Source organism: Lissotriton helveticus, chromosome 9 (assembly GCF_964261635.1).
Source record: "Lissotriton helveticus chromosome 9, aLisHel1.1, whole genome shotgun sequence".
NCBI classification, from domain to species: domain Eukaryota; kingdom Metazoa; phylum Chordata; class Amphibia; order Caudata; family Salamandridae; genus Lissotriton; species Lissotriton helveticus.
Genome location: NC_136070.1, coordinates 212,197,894 through 212,217,167, shown reverse-complemented (window position 1 = coordinate 212,217,167; position 19,274 = coordinate 212,197,894). Strand labels below are relative to the sequence as shown.

The 19,274-nt window shown below is 48.3% G+C and overlaps 1 long non-coding RNA gene across 1 annotated transcript in view; it reads left to right on the top strand.

Annotated features, from left to right (window-relative positions):
- Window positions 1-19,274, top strand: part of LOC144782691 (uncharacterized) — a 564,841-nt gene that overhangs the window by 284,927 nt on the left and 260,640 nt on the right. The gene's annotated exons all lie outside the window — the stretch shown is intronic.

The window sequence follows — 19,274 nt, the reverse complement described above, 5'->3', positions numbered from 1 at the left end:
CTGCACATCCAAGCTGATGCACACCATCCACTCCCACCACCCGAGGTTACTGCCTGCCCATGCGCACCCAGGCTGCTGCACACCATCCACTCCCACCGCCCAGAGGTGACTGCCCACCGCTGCCTAAACAGGCCTCCCCGTTCACCTTCCACCACTGGCGTGTGTCCAAGAGGGCCCACCACGTGCTGAAAAATGCTCCAAGGCTGGGGCCTGCATCCTTGGCAGCCAAAAGATTGCACATTTGATTCTGGGTCTTGATATCGCAATGGCCGAGAACATATCAATGCACGGTGCCGAGGAGTAATCTTTGTGTGGTGTACACGCGCTCCAGCCGAGCTCACAATTCAAATCGGGTCTTGTTTGCCAGGAAGGTGTATCGAGGCCTATGCATCATCACAGGCTGCACACCCACTCAGCTCTGGTGACACTAACTCAGTGGAACTCAAGTCATCACCACGTGGCAGGAGGCCCATGTTGGGCAAAGTGCCTCAGCTGCCACCAACTCTGTGTACTTCAAGTCATGGGAGAGAATAGAAATGGCCTTCAGCACGTGTGCCCGGCCCTTTTTATTGGCATTGTCACTTGTCTTGTGACGCCTGTACTGCGTGGGTGTGGTGTGGGTGTAAACCATCCGTGAGGGAGTGGCTGTGGCATGCTGACTACTAGACCTATGATCAGCAGAACACTACAGGGAAGACCTGGGACATGTAGCGTTATTGTGCCTTTCCTGTAAGTGTAAGCGGAGTGGGCTGGCTGAAACGCGCATCCTTCAAGCCTTCACAAATTTGGCGGTTTGAATCCGCGCACCCACCGAGATAGGTACACGATGGGTGCGTGAACTATATATTTTAATATTTAATAAAAAAGAAGACAGTATATACTTTTAATAACAAACACAAAAAATTTATTTTAGGATATTAAAATTACAAAATATCACAAAAAAAATTAAAAATTACTGAAAAAAGCACAGGTTTATTTTAACATTATAAATGGAAATTATTAACATTTGAAAAACCTTTAAGATTCACAAAAAAACATAGGTTTCAGGGACGTTATGGTTAGAAATTAGCATTTAAAAAACCTTAAAAATTCACTGAAAAAACCATAGGGTTCAGGGACGTTATAGTTAGAAATTAGCATTTAAAAAACCTTAGAAATTCACTAAAAAAACATAGGTTTCAGGGACGTTATGGTTAGTTGAACATTTTACTCATACAAAACCAGAGCAATTTGGCCATTATAGTTAGTAGAGCTATCTATAACTCGCCCCGCAATGCACTGCTGATGACGTCACATATTACATCACTCATGACATGGTCAGTGACAACACTGATGACATTACTGATGACATCTCAAATGACATCACTGATGACATCACCCATTTGATAATCTTATGCACCTCCTCACACCCTAATGTAAGCTTTGATACACCCACTCTAAAATACAGACTACCATTTTTGAAACCATAGACAAACCAATAGCAGGTATTACATACCCACTGACTGATTCCTAGGTATACGCACACATCCATTCATTCACCCATACAGTCACTCATACATGCAGTCACTCATTAATACAGCACTATCATATGCACTCATATGCCTATACAGTCACTCACACACTGCCACTCATCAAAGTGTTATTCACACACCTAGCCAGTCATATAAAGAATCAATAACACTGCCATTTTCTCACCTGCACAGTTATACATTCACTACCTCACCTATTCATACAGATCCTAACATATACTTAATCTCTGATACAATCACTGACACAAGCACACACGCATTCAGAACAGCCACTCTCACAATCACTCACTGTCATATATAGTCATTTATATACTCCAACACTCACATATACTGCCTTTCACATATGTAGTTACTCACACATATACCACTGAGACATCCATTCACTCACCAACACACTCATACACACACTTGCCCACCCATACAGCTATTTCCACATGAACTCTTAAACCCAAACACCCAGTGAATCACCCACTCACAATTCTATGCAGAAAGTCCCAACCGCCCCACCCACCCACACAAACACTCAGGCACCCATACAGATACTCACACAACCAATAAATAACTCATGTAGACACGCATGTAGCTAGTCATCAACTTGAGCAGCAGCCTACACAACAACAAACAGACTGATACAGATATTCACAGAGTTTAGTTACTAACTCATGCATTCAGTGGGACAATATTAATCACATACAGCCAGTCACACACCTATTAAATCCTCCACTTAGACACTATACACCCACTAATTCTTCAATACACCTTGGCATATATATAAATCATATTTAAACTTTAAAGAAACACACAGTCACTGGATGATGCCATCAGTGATGTCATTTGAGATGTTATCAGTGATGTCATCAGTGATGTCACTGACCATGTCATGAGTGATGTAATATGTGACGTCATCAGCAGTGCATTGTGGTGGCACGAGTTATAGTTAGCTCTATGAACTATGATGGCTGCATTTTTTCTGGTTTTATACGAGTGAAATGTCCAACTAACTAGGTGTGAAACCTATGGTTTTTTCAGTGAATTTCATAGGTTTTGTAAATGCTAATTCCTAACTATATATAGGGCCTCAAACCTATGTTTTTTCAGTGAATTTCATAGGTTTTTTAATAGCTAATTTTTATATTTATGAAATATAATATTTTTTATAATAAATCCTATATTGTATATTTATGTCATACTATTTTTTTTATGTATATTTTTCCCTTTTTTAAAATGTTGTTGCCTTGTTACGCTGCCGGTGTGCGTACCGGTGAACGCACCGGTAAGCGCAGTGTTATGGCGCGCCCCGGTGCGCGTACCGGTGAGCGTCCCGTTAGCACCATTGCCGCGAACGAAAACATCATCGTGACGTATCGCGTAGTCGCGTGATGCGTCTTAAGACGCACGGCGTAAGCGCACCCGGAAGCGCCCGAGCGCATACGATCGCGCAACGTAAGCGCCGCCAGGCGCACCGCCGAGCACGCCCCAGGGCGCGCACCGGGGCGCGTAGCGTAAGCGCGTTGGGTCATGTGACCTGAAAATAACACTTTTCATTGGTTGCTAACAGTTTTTTTTAAGAAGGAATGAAATCCCCACCCATTTCCTTCACTTCTTCTTTCACTTTTGTGACTGCAAGACCTCTCTTTTTGCTGTCAGCTCTTTGCTGAATTAATATCTTGCATGACCATGGCTGCCAGAGCATCCAGCAGTGAAGATGAGTCAGAGGGATTTCTGCATGAAGAGGTTCCTCAGCAGAAAAAAGTAAATGCTCCAAAGGTGGCGTGCAGGATTTGTAAAACTTTCCTGTCACGGGGTGACCCCAGAAAGAAGTATTAATTTGGAAACTCAACGATGATTCGACATGTCGAGAGGAAGCACCCCCAGAACTTTGCCCGGGAGAGTGTCAGGGCTCTGGCACGAGAGGCTCCCAGTGATGGGGCCTCTACTTCAACCGGAGGACAAACTGCATCAGGGAGGGAGCAATAACAAGAACAGATTCCCAACATCCAGCCTGCTTTTAATAAAGGCGTTATTAAATGCAGATATTACGATAAGTTACTTTGCTATGGGGAACAAAGTGTTCTGCTCATGGTTCGAGCATTGAATAACCATCGCTGCCGTTCCCAGCCCTAATTTGTTTTTGTTTTTTTGCTCCTGTTGAGCAGTTTCCCATTCACTGTTTTTGTTTTTGTTCTAAAAAAAAAAGTTCTTTTCAGAACTACCTCCAATTCACATCAAAGAGCTGTGTTCTTAAAAAAATGAAAAGAGTAAGTGAAGTGGAGTCCATTGATAAACAAGAAGAAAATGAGTGAGAAAGCACAGAAAGGGACGAGAGGAGAAGGGAAGTGAACTAGGGGGACTGAAAGAAGGTGAGTGTGGGGAGGGAGAGTGAGGAGAAGGAGAGTGAACATGGCGAATGTGGATATGCGAAGAAAATGTAGTAAAGGAACTGGGGTGTGGAAGGGTAAGAAAAGAGCAGTGGCTTAAATTATTATTTTACTGTTTCACTGGGTTTTTCCCATGTTAATTTCCATAGGGCGGTTGGCCTCACTTTTAGCCCGAACGGCTGAATGGATTTGCACGAAACTTGGCAAAATTGTAGGGACTGGTAGCCCGATGTGCCTTTGCTAGGTCTCAATATATGTGCTCCAGTGGATTTTGAGAAATTAACGTTCAAAAAAAGATATATATCTGTAACAGCGCTCCGGGCAGCGATCCGGTTCGCGTACTTTTCGCGTTACGGAGCATTGCGATGCGAAGCTGATTGGCTCTCCGGTGTCTGTAAACATTCCAAACAGTCCGTAGCGGCCGCCATCTTGTCTCTCGGTAGGATCGAGAGACAAGAGGAGGCCAAAGCGAAGGGGCAAATGACCATAAGGGGGCATAGTAGATCCTCCCTGACCCCCTAGGTTTGATGTGGAGGCTTTAAAAGGGCCCCGCGGGGCAAAAAAAAAAAAATCGTTTTTTTTCGTGGGGTGCGCCCGGTACGCGTAACGGAAAGCGGACTGGGGAGCATACTACAAGGAAACAAGAATGATTGACTTTTAACTTATTGTATGTTTATAGACTTTTTTTTTTTTGGGCTGAGTGACGTCTCGGCCTATCTCCACGGGATGCAGTCCTTACCATCTCGGCGTTTAAGCCCAGGGGGACCGGTAGTGTGGGAGAGATAACGTCTGTTAACGTTCGATTAGAAGAAAATCAGGAAGTGTTGATAAACATTGTCTGCGCCATCTTGCCTTTTTTCAAATGCCACACTTTTGTCGTGCACGGCAGCCATTTTAGATGCCTTGACCAGACCCACTCTCTGCACGCTGTCGATCCTTAGCATGGCTCCCCACCCTCGCAAGCATCTCCCCCAGGCACTGGTCACCCCCGCTCTCTGTCTTATGCATGGGCAATAAACCTCCCCCCATCTGCGCTGCTCTTCCTTGAGAATCACACCCTGTGCCCGCCCGACACCTCCCTTTCGCCCTATTCACTACCGCACCCTCTGACACTCCTCTTCCTCTGTGTCCGATTGTCCAGGCCGGTCCCAGGCTATCACCTAGCCATGCAGATGTAGTTTATGGCCCCAGCTGTAAAGAATCACCCCTCTTCAAAGGAGTTACAGTAGATCAAGGCCCCCACCCGATGAGATCCGTCACACCACACGCGTTCCTACTATCTGAAAACCATCTTGTATTGTGATTGGGGAGGGGACCGAGCCTGAAGCGGAAGATTCCAGGGATGCCTCTTTGTACATCAAAGTTTTTACAATTATGTGTCACATTAAAAATATATAGCACTCCAACAAAGTAGTAGGATTATAAAACTTTAATAACTTATAAATATATACAACGCAACAAAAACAGTAAATACATTTAACCATTTTTTAGAAAAAAGAAGCAACAATGGTCAGTAGCTGAGTTTTGTGCGAATAGTCCCAAGGCAGCACAACGTGCTGAGTTCTGGATGGCACCCAGGTGATGTTACCTGGGTGCCGCACTGGTTTTTGGTATCCTACAATGCAGCTCCGAAAAACGGCGTGGGGCGTCCCGGGGGAAGACCTCGTCAGTAGCGGTCTGTTGTGCAAATAGTCCCAAGGCAGCAGAACGCGCTGAGATGTGGATGGCACCCAGGTGATGTCCAGTAAGTTGCCGCACTGGTTTTGGTATCCTACAATGCTGCTCCGAATAACGGCGTGGGGCGCCCCGGGGGGGGGGGGAAGGCGGCGTGAACGGGCCTCCCCAGGTGGAGGCTCGTCTGCTGTAGTGGGGCGCCCCTTTACCGTTTTAGTTGCCATTCCGTGGTGCATCCCGGGGGGTGCGGGGGGAGGCCTCGTCAGTAGCGGTCTGTTGTGCGAATAGTCCCAAGGCAGCAGAACGCGCTGAGATGTGGATGGCACCCAGGTGATGTCCAGTAAGTTGCCGCACTGGTTTTGGTATCCTACGATGCTGCTCTGAATAACGGCGTGGGGCGCCCCGGGGGGGGGGGGTGAGGCGGCGTGAACGGGCCTCCCCAGGTGGAGGCTCGTCTGCTGTAGTGGGGCGCCCCTTTACCGTTTCAGTTGCCATTCCGTCCGCTTTTGGTACACTGTGCCAAAATCCGCCATTCAGCTGAGTTGCGCCCACTCTTGCGGTGCAGCGATAGGCGGCTGCCACAGGACTCTCAAAATGGCGGCAGGCTCTTTCCTTTTTGGGCCTGGTCCACTGAAATGGCCCTGGGACACCTTGGAACTCGGACGCTTGTCTGCTAGGTCTTGGACCCCATTCTCGAAAGCGTCCCCTCAGCCTTGAAGATTCTACAAAAGTCATGGGGGCCACCGACTCCTGCAGGCTTCCGGTGGGGAGCGGCTGCCATGATTGCTCGCGGAATGACCACGACGGAGCTACGAGATGGTGGTGCTTTCATGCTGACGCCAGCTTCAGTCTGAAACATCCAGAAACAAGGTGGGGCTTTCATCGTTTGGGAATTTTTTTTTTTTTAATCCAATGAAAAGTGTATTTTTAGGTCATATGATCAAGCCTTCCATCATTAGGAAACCAAAAGTAAAATGAACCAATGAAAAGTTTTATAAACAAGTCACATGACCTGTTATGCGGCATAGGGCTATAAAAAGCGTAGAAAATCCGTTGGCACGTGAGGCGGCGTCAGTAGTGGACCGATGTGCGAATAGGCCGAAGGCAGCACAACGCGCCAAGATCCGGATGGCACCGAGGTGGTGTCCAGCAAGTTGCCGCACTGGTGTGGCCATCCTACAATGCTGCGCCAAAAGTCGGCGTGGGGCGCCCCATTGGCCTGTGAGTTTGCGTCAGTCAGTGGGGGCTGTTTGAGGATCTGACTGCATTGGAAAGCAATGTGATGCTGTGCGTCGCCCCCAAGATGAGGCGGCGTCAGTAGCGGACCGATGTGCGAATAGGCCGAAGGCAGCACAACGCGCCAAGATCCGGATGGCACCGAGGTGGTGTCCAGCAAGTTGCCGCACTGGTGTGGCCATCCTACAATGCTGCGCCGAAAGTCGGCGTGGGGCGCCCCGTTGGCCTGTGAGTTCGCGTCAGTCAGTGGGGGCTGTTTGAGGATCTGACTGCATTGGAAAGCAATGTGATGCTGTGCGTCGCCCCCAAGATGAGGCGGCGTCAGTAGCGGACCGATGTGCGAATAGGCCGAAGGCAGCACAACGCGCCAAATCCGGATGGCACCGAGGTGGTGTCCAGCAAGTTGCCGCACTGGTGTGGCCATCCTACAATGCTGCGCCGAAAGTCGGCGTGGGGCGCCCCGTTGGCCTGTGAGTTCGCGTCAGTCAGTGGGGGCTGTTTGAGGATCTGACTGCATTGGAAAGCAATGTGATGCTGTGCGTCGCCCCCAAGATGGAGGTCCTCGGCTGCAGTGGGTCGCCCCTTGGTGTTTCACTTGCTATGCAGCTGAGTTGCGTGCGCACTTGCGGCGAATAGGCCGAAGGCAGCACAACGCGCCGAGATCTGGATGGCACCGAGGTGGTGTCCAGCAAGTTGCCGCACTGGTGTGGCCATCCTACAATGCTGCGCCGAAAGTCGGCGTGGGGCGCTCCGTTGGCCTGTGAGGTGGCGTCAGTAGCGGACCGATGTGTGAATAGGCCGGAACCAGCACAAGGCGTGAAGATCCGGATGGCACCGAGGTGGTGTCATAGTTGAGAGTTCTGAGAAGCGGGGGGGAGGTGGCGCAAACGAGTCTCTCCCTCCATGTGGAGGCACTTCATCTGCAGTGGGGCGCCGAGATCAGGATGGCACCGAGGTGGTGTCTAGCAAGTTGCCGCACTGGTGTGTGTTGAAAAGATGAAAGATCCTCAGCAAGTCTATGTTACTTCAATGGAGCGCCGTCTAGCTGAGTTTAGCCCGCTCTTGCTGCTACAGTGACAGGCGGCTGCAACAGGACTCTCAAAATGGCGGCCTGTTCTTTGGATTTGGGCCTGGTCCACTAAAATGGCCCTGGGACACCTTAGAACTCGGACGCTCGAATTTCTTTTCCTTTCCTCTACATGCAAAAAAGGTAAATGCCCGGTACGTTACCTGCCTCATCTGCCACGATGTACTCTCCAGAGGAACCGAAAAAAAATATAGTTATGGTAATTGTGGCAAATAAATTTCATGTGGACAGATGAGTGTTACTCTAATAAATACAGCATATGAACATCATCATAGTCGATGGTTGGTGGAGACATTTTGACTATATCCTGGACCTGCCCGTCCTCGCCCAAAATGGCGCCGGAATAAATGGGACTCGTAACTCCTTGTTGTGTACTGGTTGCACAACCTTGATATCACGAGATACGTATGCAGTTTTGAAGCACATGGCGGGCGGGGACGAGAATTGATTGAATATTTCGACATCCCTATTGATATTAAGTTCTGATGTGTTATTGATTACTGTACTATTGAAAGTTCGAATTAACGTCACCCATGGTACTTGCCCGCAAATGTATATCTAGATAATTTTATTGTAACTGGCCCTGTCGTTTTTTAATTATAAAATGTACGTCCACCGATTCCGCAACTGTTAGACACCTTAGTTCTTGCAACCTAATGGCCCGCCCGTTACGTTCCTCTACAGTGTAAATGTCTCCTCATCATATACGATTACAGTTTGCTCCGTGGCCGGCCCACGTGGTTATAGGCCCGTATTTGTATACTGACATTTTCACAATAAAGGTTTTTAAAAGAAAACATGGTAGTAGTATTTACATTGGTAAAGTTTTTAATAATAGTCACTGTTTTCGAATCAGTAAAAGGCAAGTGAAATAAAGCAGTCCAATTACATGAAGGGTAAAAGGTATAATACGCAGGTACGCAGTAAAGATAAATGGTCAAGGGCTGCTGTGTTTTCTACTCCTGCAACATAAAGTGATCAATAAGAATCTGATATTCAGGCGTATCGGCGACTAAGACAGCAGGCCGAGCCTCTTTTGCTCAACGGCTCCGTCATGGGTCGAAGAAACGCCCTTTTTGTCGAAAAAGGAATATATTTTACTTGCAGGACAGTTGTAAATTTTCCGGGAAAGTACATTAGCCTGGAACATTATAACATATTTGTTTAAGAAAAAATAATGTTCGAAAGTAATAAAAAGTGTAATTTTTAGGTCATATGACCAAGCCTTTCATTATTAGAATAAGAAAAGTAAAATGAACCAAAGAAAAGTTTTATTAACAAGTCACATGACCTGTTATGCTTACGTTACGCGCTGCGCGCCGCGCCCCGGATCGCTTCCGGGAAGCTGCGCTTCGCGCATCGGAGCACTTCCGGATGCGCTAACGCGGCGCGTCATATGACGCATTACGCGACAACGCAGGTCCAGAATATAGTCAAAATGTCTCCACCAACCAGCGGTCGGAACACAACCCCTTTCAGCAGGCTAAATAGTTCTGTTAAATGACAACAGAAGGGACAAGCAACAAGAACCATCAGTCAAAGAGGGGAGGGCAAGTTCTTCTCTACCGGGACACGTTGGGGCGCTACCGGAACTGATCGAATTGGTAGTCTACAGTGTTTCTGGATGTTTCAGACTGAAGCTGGCGTCAGCATGAGAGCACCACCATCTCGTAGCTCCGTCGTGGCCATTCCACGAGCAATCATGGCAGCCGGTCCCCACCAGAAGCCTGCGGGAGTCGGGGGCCCCCAAGACTTTTGTAGAATCTTCAAGGCTGAGGGGACGCTTTCGAGAATGGAGCCCAAGCCCTAGCAGACAAGCCTCCGAGTTCCAAGGTGTCGCAGGGCCATTTTAGTGGACCACGCCCAAATCTGAAGAGCCGGCCGCCATTTTGAGAGTCCTGTGGCAGCCGCCTATCGCTGCACCGCAAGAGCGGGAGCAACTCAACTACATGGTGAGCGAAACGCTGTAGTCGCAAGAGCGGGCGGTAAACAGCTGAATAGCGGAAGAGGCACAGTGTAGCAAAAGCGGGCGGAATGCCAACTGAAACGGTAAAGGGGCGCCCCACTACAGCGTGTCTTCAGGTCAAACGGATTGTGGGACAAAGTCCAGAATGGAAGAGTCACCAAAAGGCAAAAAGTTCCGCTTAACCCCGGGAGCCGGCCACCTATGTCGGGGGCGATCTCAGGCCACACCAGGGCAACACGACTTGGGGAGGGGGCCGGAGCCAAGCGCCCCCTCCGAGTCCGCGCCATCACACCGTCCCTCGGGGGCCTCCGTCAAGCGTTTCAGGGAGGCACCGCATCACATTGTTTTCAAATGCAGTCACGTCCTCAAACAGCCCCCACTTACATTGAGAATAGTGAAGCTGTAGCAGGTGCAAATAAGCTTCAGACAGTCTAACAAGCACTCCTCAAAACTTTGAACTATCAGAGTGCATGAGTTTCATGCTCGATCGATTGAGCTAGCCGGATCGGGCAACAAAAAGTATAAAATAGTTATGTAAATAGTTATTTAATAAAATGTTTTACCCTGTTACTTTACTGGTGTGTTGTATATATTTGTAATATTTGCATAGAGTTTATCGTTATTTTGGGCGGGGTGGGTGGCGGAGCCGAGCTGTCTTGCAGCCATCATGGTGTGGAGTTCAGTTCATCTCACTAGTTTCGTATTTCTCATGAGGGGTTGTTCCTAATGTTTCTATTTTAGCGAGGTCAAAAAGAGATCCCATTAGTGGCCTACTGATTTTGCTCGATCCCTTTTGTTTTTTTACACGTTTTTTCACTATCTGCAAAGACTAAACAGAGTATTGCGACTCTGTGCTTGTTTGTAAATAGAGAATGAACCAAAGAGAACCAATTCTAAAACAGTAAATGCTTGGATAACAATCAATCAAATGGAGAGAGAAGCAGGCACGACGGATTACAACGGGGGCAAAGGCCTGCGTTAACTACCCTTCACTATCTGCAAAGAGAGAGTACTCCTAATAGAAATGAGGGGGGGCAGCATTCAAAGCAGATCAGTGTGCATAAACACGAAAATGTTTTTACTTACCACGTACTTGACATTCGACAGCTTATGATATTTGCTATTAAAAAACCATTGAAATTCACTGAAAAAACCATAGGTTAGAGACCATATATAGTTAGGAATTAGCATTTAAAAAACCTTGAAAATTCACTGAAAAAACCATAGGTTATACACCATATATAGTTAGGAATTAGCATTTAATAAAGGCGTTATTAAATGCAGATATTACGATAAGTTACTTTGCTATGGGGAACAAAGTGTTCTGCTCATGGTTCGAGCATTGAATAACCATCGCTGCCGTTCCCAGCCCTAATTTTTTTTTGTTTTTTTGCTCCTGTTGAGCAGTTTCCCATTCACTGTTTTTGTTTTTGTTCTAAAAAAAAAAGTTCTTTTCAGAACTACCTCCAATTCACATCAAAGAGCTGTGTTCTTAAAAAAATGAAAAGAGTAAGTGAAGTGGAGTCCATTGATAAACAAGAAGAAAATGAGTGAGAAAGCACAGAAAGGGACGAGAGGAGAAGGGAAGTGAACTAGGGGGACTGAAAGAAGGTGAGTGTGGGGAGGGAGAGTGAGGAGAAGGAGAGTGAACATGGCGAATGTGGATATGCGAAGAAAATGTAGTAAAGGAACTGGGGTGTGGAAGGGTAAGAAAAGAGCAGTGGCTTAAATTATTATTTTACTGTTTCACTGGGTTTTCCCCATGGTACGCTCCCCGGTACGCTCCCCGGTGCGCGTACCGGGCGCTCCCCCCGGGAAAATCAGATTATTTTTTTTTGCCCCGCGGGGCCCTGTTATGGCCCCCACATCAAACCTAGGAGGTCAGGGGGGGTCTACCCTACCCCCTTTTAGTCATTTCCCCCTTTGTTTTTGCCACCTCTTGTGTCTCGATCCTACCGAGACACAAGATGGCGGCCGCTCCGGACTGTTTGGAATGTTGACAGACACCTGAGAGCCAATCAGCTTTCCGCTCGCGAACTCGAGTTACGCGCCGGGTGCGCTCCCCGGTGCGCGTACCGGGGCGCGCTTATAGGTGTATATATATTTTTGGGAACCTAAATTACTCAAAATCCACTGGAGCACATATCTTGAGACATAGCAAAGGCACATCGGGCTACCAGTCCCTACAATTTTGGCAAGTTTGGTGGAAATCCATTAAGCCGTTCGGGCTAAAAGTGAGTCCAAACGCCCTATGGAAATTAACATGGGGAAAAACACGTTTTGGGACACCCCAAATATCTCGGCCCACGCTTGACGAATCCCCCCCAAACTGTCAGGGAAGGAGCGTGCCATCTTCTTTGAGAAATTTGCGAAGATTCGTCCACCGGCGCCAAAGTTATTCCCAATAGAATGTTGCAGATTTCCTATGGAAAACAATCCTAACTATAACTACCTACTGGCGACCGCCAGTAGGTAATATATATATATATATATATATATATATAGATATAGATATAGATATATATATATTACCTACTGGCGGTCGCCAGTAGGTATATATAGTTAGGATTTTTTCTCTATTTTTTTTCTCTATGGGATTTTTGAAAATTCTATGTCTCATAACTTTGGCGTTTGTGGACGGAATTGGCTGAAAGTTTCAGGAAAATGGAACATTTTGTTTCTGAGCAGCCCCTAAAAATTTGGGGGGGTTTCGTCAAGGGGGGGGCCGAGAAAAAAGGGGGGTCCCAAACGCGTTTTTCCCATGTTAATTTCCATAGGGCGGTTGGCCTCACTTTTAGCCCGAACGGCTGAATGGATTTGCACGAAACTTGGCAAAATTGTAGGGACTGGTAGCCCGATGTGCCTTTGCTAGGTCTCAATATATGTGCTCCAGTGGATTTTGAGAAATTAACGTTCAAAAAAAGATATATATCTGTAACAGCGCTCCGGGCAGCGATCCGGTTCGCGTACTTTTCGCGTTACGGAGCATTGCGATGCGAAGCTGATTGGCTCTCCGGTGTCTGTAAACATTCCAAACAGTCCGTAGCGGCCGCCATCTTGTCTCTCGGTAGGATCGAGAGACAAGAGGAGGCCAAAGCGAAGGGGCAAATGACCATAAGGGGGCATAGTAGATCCTCCCTGACCCCCTAGGTTTGATGTGGAGGCTTTAAAAGGGCCCCGCGGGGCAAAAAAAAAAAAAATCGTTTTTTTTCGTGGGGTGCGCCCGGTACGCGTAACGGAAAGCGGACTGGGGAGCATACTACAAGGAAACAAGAATGATTGACTTTTAACTTATTGTATGTTTATAGACTTTTTTTTTTTTGGGCTGAGTGACGTCTCGGCCTATCTCCACGGGATGCAGTCCTTACCATCTCGGCGTTTAAGCCCAGGGGGACCGGTAGTGTGGGAGAGATAACGTCTGTTAACGTTCGATTAGAAGGAAATCAGGAAGTGTTGATAAACATTGTCTGCGCCATCTTGCCTTTTTTCAAATGCCACACTTTTGTCGTGCACGGCAGCCATTTTAGATGCCTTGACCAGACCCACTCTCTGCACGCTGTCGATCCTTAGCATGGCTCCCCACCCTCGCAAGCATCTCCCCCAGGCACTGGTCACCCCCGCTCTCTGTCTTATGCATGGGCAATAAACCTCCCCCCATCTGCGCTGCTCTTCCTTGAGAATCACACCCTGTGCCCGCCCGACACCTCCCTTTCGCCCTATTCACTACCGCACCCTCTGACACTCCTCTTCCTCTGTGTCCGATTGTCCAGGCCGGTCTCAGGCTATCACCTAGCCATGCAGATGTAGTTTATGGCCCCAGCTGTAAAGAATCACCCCTCTTCAAAGGAGTTACAGTAGATCAAGGCCCCCACCCGATGAGATCCGTCACACCACACGCGTTCCTACTATCTGAAAACCATCTTGTATTGTGATTGGGGAGGGGACCGAGCCTGAAGCGGAAGATTCCAGGGATGCCTCTTTGTACATCAAAGTTTTTACAATTATGTGTCACATTAAAAATATATAGCACTCCAACAAAGTAGTAGGATTATAAAACTTTAATAACTTATAAATATATACAACGCAACAAAAACAGTAAATACATTTAACCATTTTTTAGAAAAAAGAAGCAACAATGGTCAGTAGCTGAGTTTTGTGCGAATAGTCCCAAGGCAGCACAACGTGCTGAGTTCTGGATGGCACCCAGGTGATGTTACCTGGGTGCCGCACTGGTTTTTGGTATCCTACAATGCAGCTCCGAAAAACGGCGTGGGGCGTCCCGGGGGAAGACCTCGTCAGTAGCGGTCTGTTGTGCGAATAGTCCCAAGGCAGCAGAACGCGCTGAGATGTGGATGGCACCCAGGTGATGTCCAGTAAGTTGCCGCACTGGTTTTGGTATCCTACAATGCTGCTCCGAATAACGGCGTGGGGCGCCCCGGGGGGGGGGAAGGCGGCGTGAACGGGCCTCCCCAGGTGGAGGCTCGTCTGCTGTAGTGGGGCGCCCCTTTACCGTTTTAGTTGCCATTCCGTGGTGCATCCCGGGGGGTGCGGGGGGAGGCATCGTCAGTAGCGGTCTGTTGTGCGAATAGTCCCAAGGCAGCAGAACGCGCTGAGATGTGGATGGCACCCAGGTGATGTCCAGTAAGTTGCCGCACTGGTTTTGGTATCCTACAATGCTGCTCTGAATAACGGCGTGGGGCGCCCCGGGGGGGGGGGGGTGAGGCGGCGTGAACGGGCCTCCCCAGGTGGAGGCTCGTCTGCTGTAGTGGGGCGCCCATTTACCGTTTCAGTTGCCATTCCGTCCGCTTTTGGTACACTGTGCCAAAATCCGCCATTCAGCTGAGTTGCGCCCACTCTTGCGGTGCAGCGATAGGCGGCTGCCACAGGACTCTCAAAATGGCGGGAGGCTCTTTCCTTTTTGGGCCTGGTCCACTGAAATGGCCCTGGGACACCTTGGAACTCGGACGCTTGTCTGCTAGGTCTTGGACCCCATTCTCGAAAGTGTCCCCTCAGCCTTGAAGATTCTACAAAAGTCATGGGGGCCACCGACTCCTGCAGGCTTCCGGTGGGGAGCGGCTGCCATGATTGCTCGCGGAATGACCACGACGGAGCTACGAGATGGTGGTGCTTTCATGCTGACGCCAGCTTCAGTCTGAAACATCCAGAAACAAGGTGGGGCTTTCATCGTTTGGGAATTTTTTTTTTTTAATCCAATGAAAAGTGTATTTTTAGGTCATATGATCAAGCCTTCCATCATTAGGAAACCAAAAGTAAAATGAACCAATGAAAAGTTTTATAAACAAGTCACATGACCTGTTATGCGGCATAGGGCTATAAAAAGCGTAGAAAATCCGTTGGCACGTGAGGCGGCGTCAGTAGTGGACCGATGTGCGAATAGGCCGAAGGCAGCACAACGCGCCAAGATCCGGATGGCACCGAGGTGGTGTCCAGCAAGTTGCCGCACTGGTGTGGCCATCCTACAATGCTGCGCCAAAAGTCGGCGTGGGGCGCCCCATTGGCCTGTGAGTTTGCGTCAGTCAGTGGGGGCTGTTTGAGGATCTGACTGCATTGGAAAGCAATGTGATGCTGTGCGTCGCCCCCAAGATGAGGCGGCGTCAGTAGCGGACCAATGTGCGAATAGGCCGAAGGCAGCACAACGCGCCAAATCCGGATGGCACCGAGGTGGTGTCCAGCAAGTTGCCGCACTGGTGTGGCCATCCTACAATGCTGCGCCGAAAGTCGGCGTGGGGCGCCCCGTTGGCCTGTGAGTTCGCGTCAGTCAGTGGGGGCTGTTTGAGGATCTGACTGCATTGGAAAGCAATGTGATGCTGTGCGTCGCCCCCAAGATGGAGGTCCTCGGCTGCAGTGGGTCACCCCTTGGTGTTTCACTTGCTATGCAGCTGAGTTGCGTGCGCACTTGCGGCGAATAGGCCGAAGGCAGCACAACGCGCCGAGATCTGGATGGCACCGAGGTGGTGTCCAGCAAGTTGCCGCACTGGTGTGGCCATCCTACAATGCTGCGCCGAAAGTCGGCGTGGGGCGCTCCGTTGGCCTGTGAGGTGGCGTCAGTAGCGGACCGATGTGTGAATAGGCCGGAACCAGCACAAGGCGTCAAGATCCGGATGGCACCGAGGTGGTGTCATAGTTGAGAGTTCTGAGAAGCGGGGGGGAGGTGGCGCAAACGAGTCTCTCCCTCCATGTGGAGGCACTTCATCTGCAGTGGGGCGCCGAGATCAGGATGGCACCGAGGTGGTGTCTAGCAAGTTGCCGCACTGGTGTGTGTTGAAAAGATGAAAGATCCTCAGCAAGTCTATGTTACTTCAATGGAGCGCCGTCTAGCTGAGTTTAGCCCGCTCTTGCTGCTACAGTGACAGGCGGCTGCAACAGGACTCTCAAAATGGCGGCCTGTTCTTTGGATTTGGGCCTGGTCCACTAAAATGGCCCTGGGACACCTTAGAACTCGGACGCTCGAATTTCTTTTCCTTTCCTCTACATGCAAAAAAGGTAAATGCCCGGTACGTTACCTGCCTCATCTGCCACGATGTACTCTCCAGAGGAACCGAAAAAAAATATAGTTATGGTAATTGTGGCAAATAAATTTCATGTGGACAGATGAGTGTTACTCTAATAAATACAGCATATGAACATCATCATAGTCGATGGTTGGTGGAGACATTTTGACTATATCCTGGACCTGCCCGTCCTCGCCCAAAATGGCGCCGGAATAAATGGGACTCGTAACTCCTTGTTGTGTACTGGTTGCACAACCTTGATATCACGAGATACGTATGCAGTTTTGAAGCACATGGCGGGCGGGGACGAGAATTGATTGAATATTTCGACATCCCTATTGATATTAAGTTCTGATGTGTTATTGATTACTGTACTATTGAAAGTTCGAATTAACGTCACCCATGGTACTTGCCCGCAAATGTATATCTAGATAATTTTATTGTAACTGGCCCTGTCGTTTTTTAATTATAAAATGTACGTCCACCGATTCCGCAACTGTTAGACACCTTAGTTCTTGCAACCTAATGGCCCGCCCGTTACGTTCCTCTACAGTGTAAATGTCTCCTCATCATATACGATTACAGTTTGCTCCGTGGCCGGCCCACGTGGTTATAGGCCCGTATTTGTATACTGACATTTTCACAATAAAGGTTTTTAAAAGAAAACATGGTAGTAGTATTTACATTGGTAAAGTTTTTAATAATAGTCACTGTTTTCGAATCAGTAAAAGGCAAGTGAAATAAAGCAGTCCAATTACATGAAGGGTAAAAGGTATAATACGCAGGTACGCAGTAAAGATAAATGGTCAAGGGCTGCTGTGTTTTCTACTCCTGCAACATAAAGTGATCAATAAGAATCTGATATTCAGGCGTATCGGCGACTAAGACAGCAGGCCGAGCCTCTTTTGCTCAACGGCTCCGTCATGGGTCGAAGAAACGCCCTTTTTGTCGAAAAAGGAATATATTTTACTTGCAGGACAGTTGTAAATTTTCCGGGAAAGTACATTAGCCTGGAACATTATAACATATTTGTTTAAGAAAAAATAATGTTCGAAAGTAATAAAAAGTGTAATTTTTAGGTCATATGACCAAGCCTTTCATTATTAGAATAAGAAAAGTAAAATGAACCAAAGAAAAGTTTTATTAACAAGTCACATGACCTGTTATGCTTACGTTACGCGCTGCGCGCCGCGCCCCGGATCGCTTCCGGGAAGCTGCGCTTCGCGCATCGGAGCACTTCCGGATGCGCTAACGCGGCGCGTCATATGACGCATTACGCGACAACGCAGGTCCAGAATATAGTCAAAATGTCTCCACCAACCAGCGGTCGGAACACAACCCCTTTCAGCAGGCTAAATAGTTCTGTTAAATGACAACAGAAGGGACAAGCAACAAGAACCATCAGTCAAAGAGGGGAGGGCAAGTTCTTCTCTACCGGGTCACGTTGGGGCGCTACCGGAACTGATCGAATTGGTAGTCTACAGTGTTTCTGGATGTTTCAGACTGAAGCTGGCGTCAGCATGAGAGCACCACCATCTCGTAGCTCCGTCGTGGCCATTCCACGAGCAATCATGGCAGCCGGTCCCCACCAGAAGCCTGCGGGAGTCGGGGGCCCCCAAGACTTTTGTAGAATCTTCAAGGCTGAGGGGACGCTTTCGAGAATGGAGCCCAAGCCCTAGCAGACAAGCCTCCGAGTTCCAAGGTGTCGCAGGGCCATTTTAGTGGACCACGCCCAAATCTGAAGAGCCGGCCGCCATTTTGAGAGTCCTGTGGCAGCCGCCTATCGCTGCACCGCAAGAGCGGGAGCAACTCAACTACATGGTGAGCGAAACGCTGTAGTCGCAAGAGCGGGCGGTAAACAGCTGAATAGCGGAAGAGGCACAGTGTAGCAAAAGCGGGCGGAATGCCAACTGAAACGGTAAAGGGGCGCCCCACTACAGCGTGTCTTCAGGTCAAACGGATTGTGGGACAAGGTCCAGAATGGAAGAGTCACCAAAAGGCAAAAAGTTCCGCTTAACCCCGGGAGCCGGCCACCTATGTCGGGGGCGATCTCAGGCCACACCAGGGCAACACGACTTGGGGAGGGGGCCGGAGCCAAGCGCCCCCTCCGAGTCCGCGCCATCACACCGTCCCTCGGGGGCCTCCGTCAAGCGTTTCAGGGAGGCACCGCATCACATTGTTTTCAAATGCAGTCACGTCCTCAAACAGCCCCCACTTACATTGAGAATAGTGAAGCTGTAGCAGGTGCAAATAAGCTTCAGACAGTCTAACAAGCACTCCTCAAAACTTTGAACTATCAGAGTGCATGAGTTTCATGCTCGATCGATTGAGCTAGCCGGATCGGGCAACAAAAAGTATAAAATAGTTATGTAAATAGTTATTTAATAAAATGTTTTACCCTGTTACTTTACTGGTGTGTTGTATATATTTGTAATATTTGCATAGAGTTTATCGTTATTTTGGGCGGGGTGGGTGGCGGAGCCGAGCTGTCTTGCAGCCATCATGGTGTGGAGTTCAGTTCATCTCACTAGTTTCGTATTTCTCATGAGGGGTTGTTCCTAATGTTTCTCTTTTAGCGAGGTCAAAAAGAGATCCCATTAGTGGCCTACTGATTTTGCTCGATCCCTTTTGTTTTTTTACACGTTTTTTCACTATCTGCAAAGACTAAACAGAGTATTGCGACTCTGTGCTTGTTTGTAAATAGAGAATGAACCAAAGAGAACCAATTCTAAAACAGTAAATGCTTGGATAACAATCAATCAAATGGAGAGAGAAGCAGGCACGACGGATTACAACGGGGGCAAAGGCCTGCGTTAACTACCCTTCACTATCTGCAAAGAGAGAGTACTCCTAATAGAAATAAGGGGGGGCAGCATTCAAAGCAGATCAGTG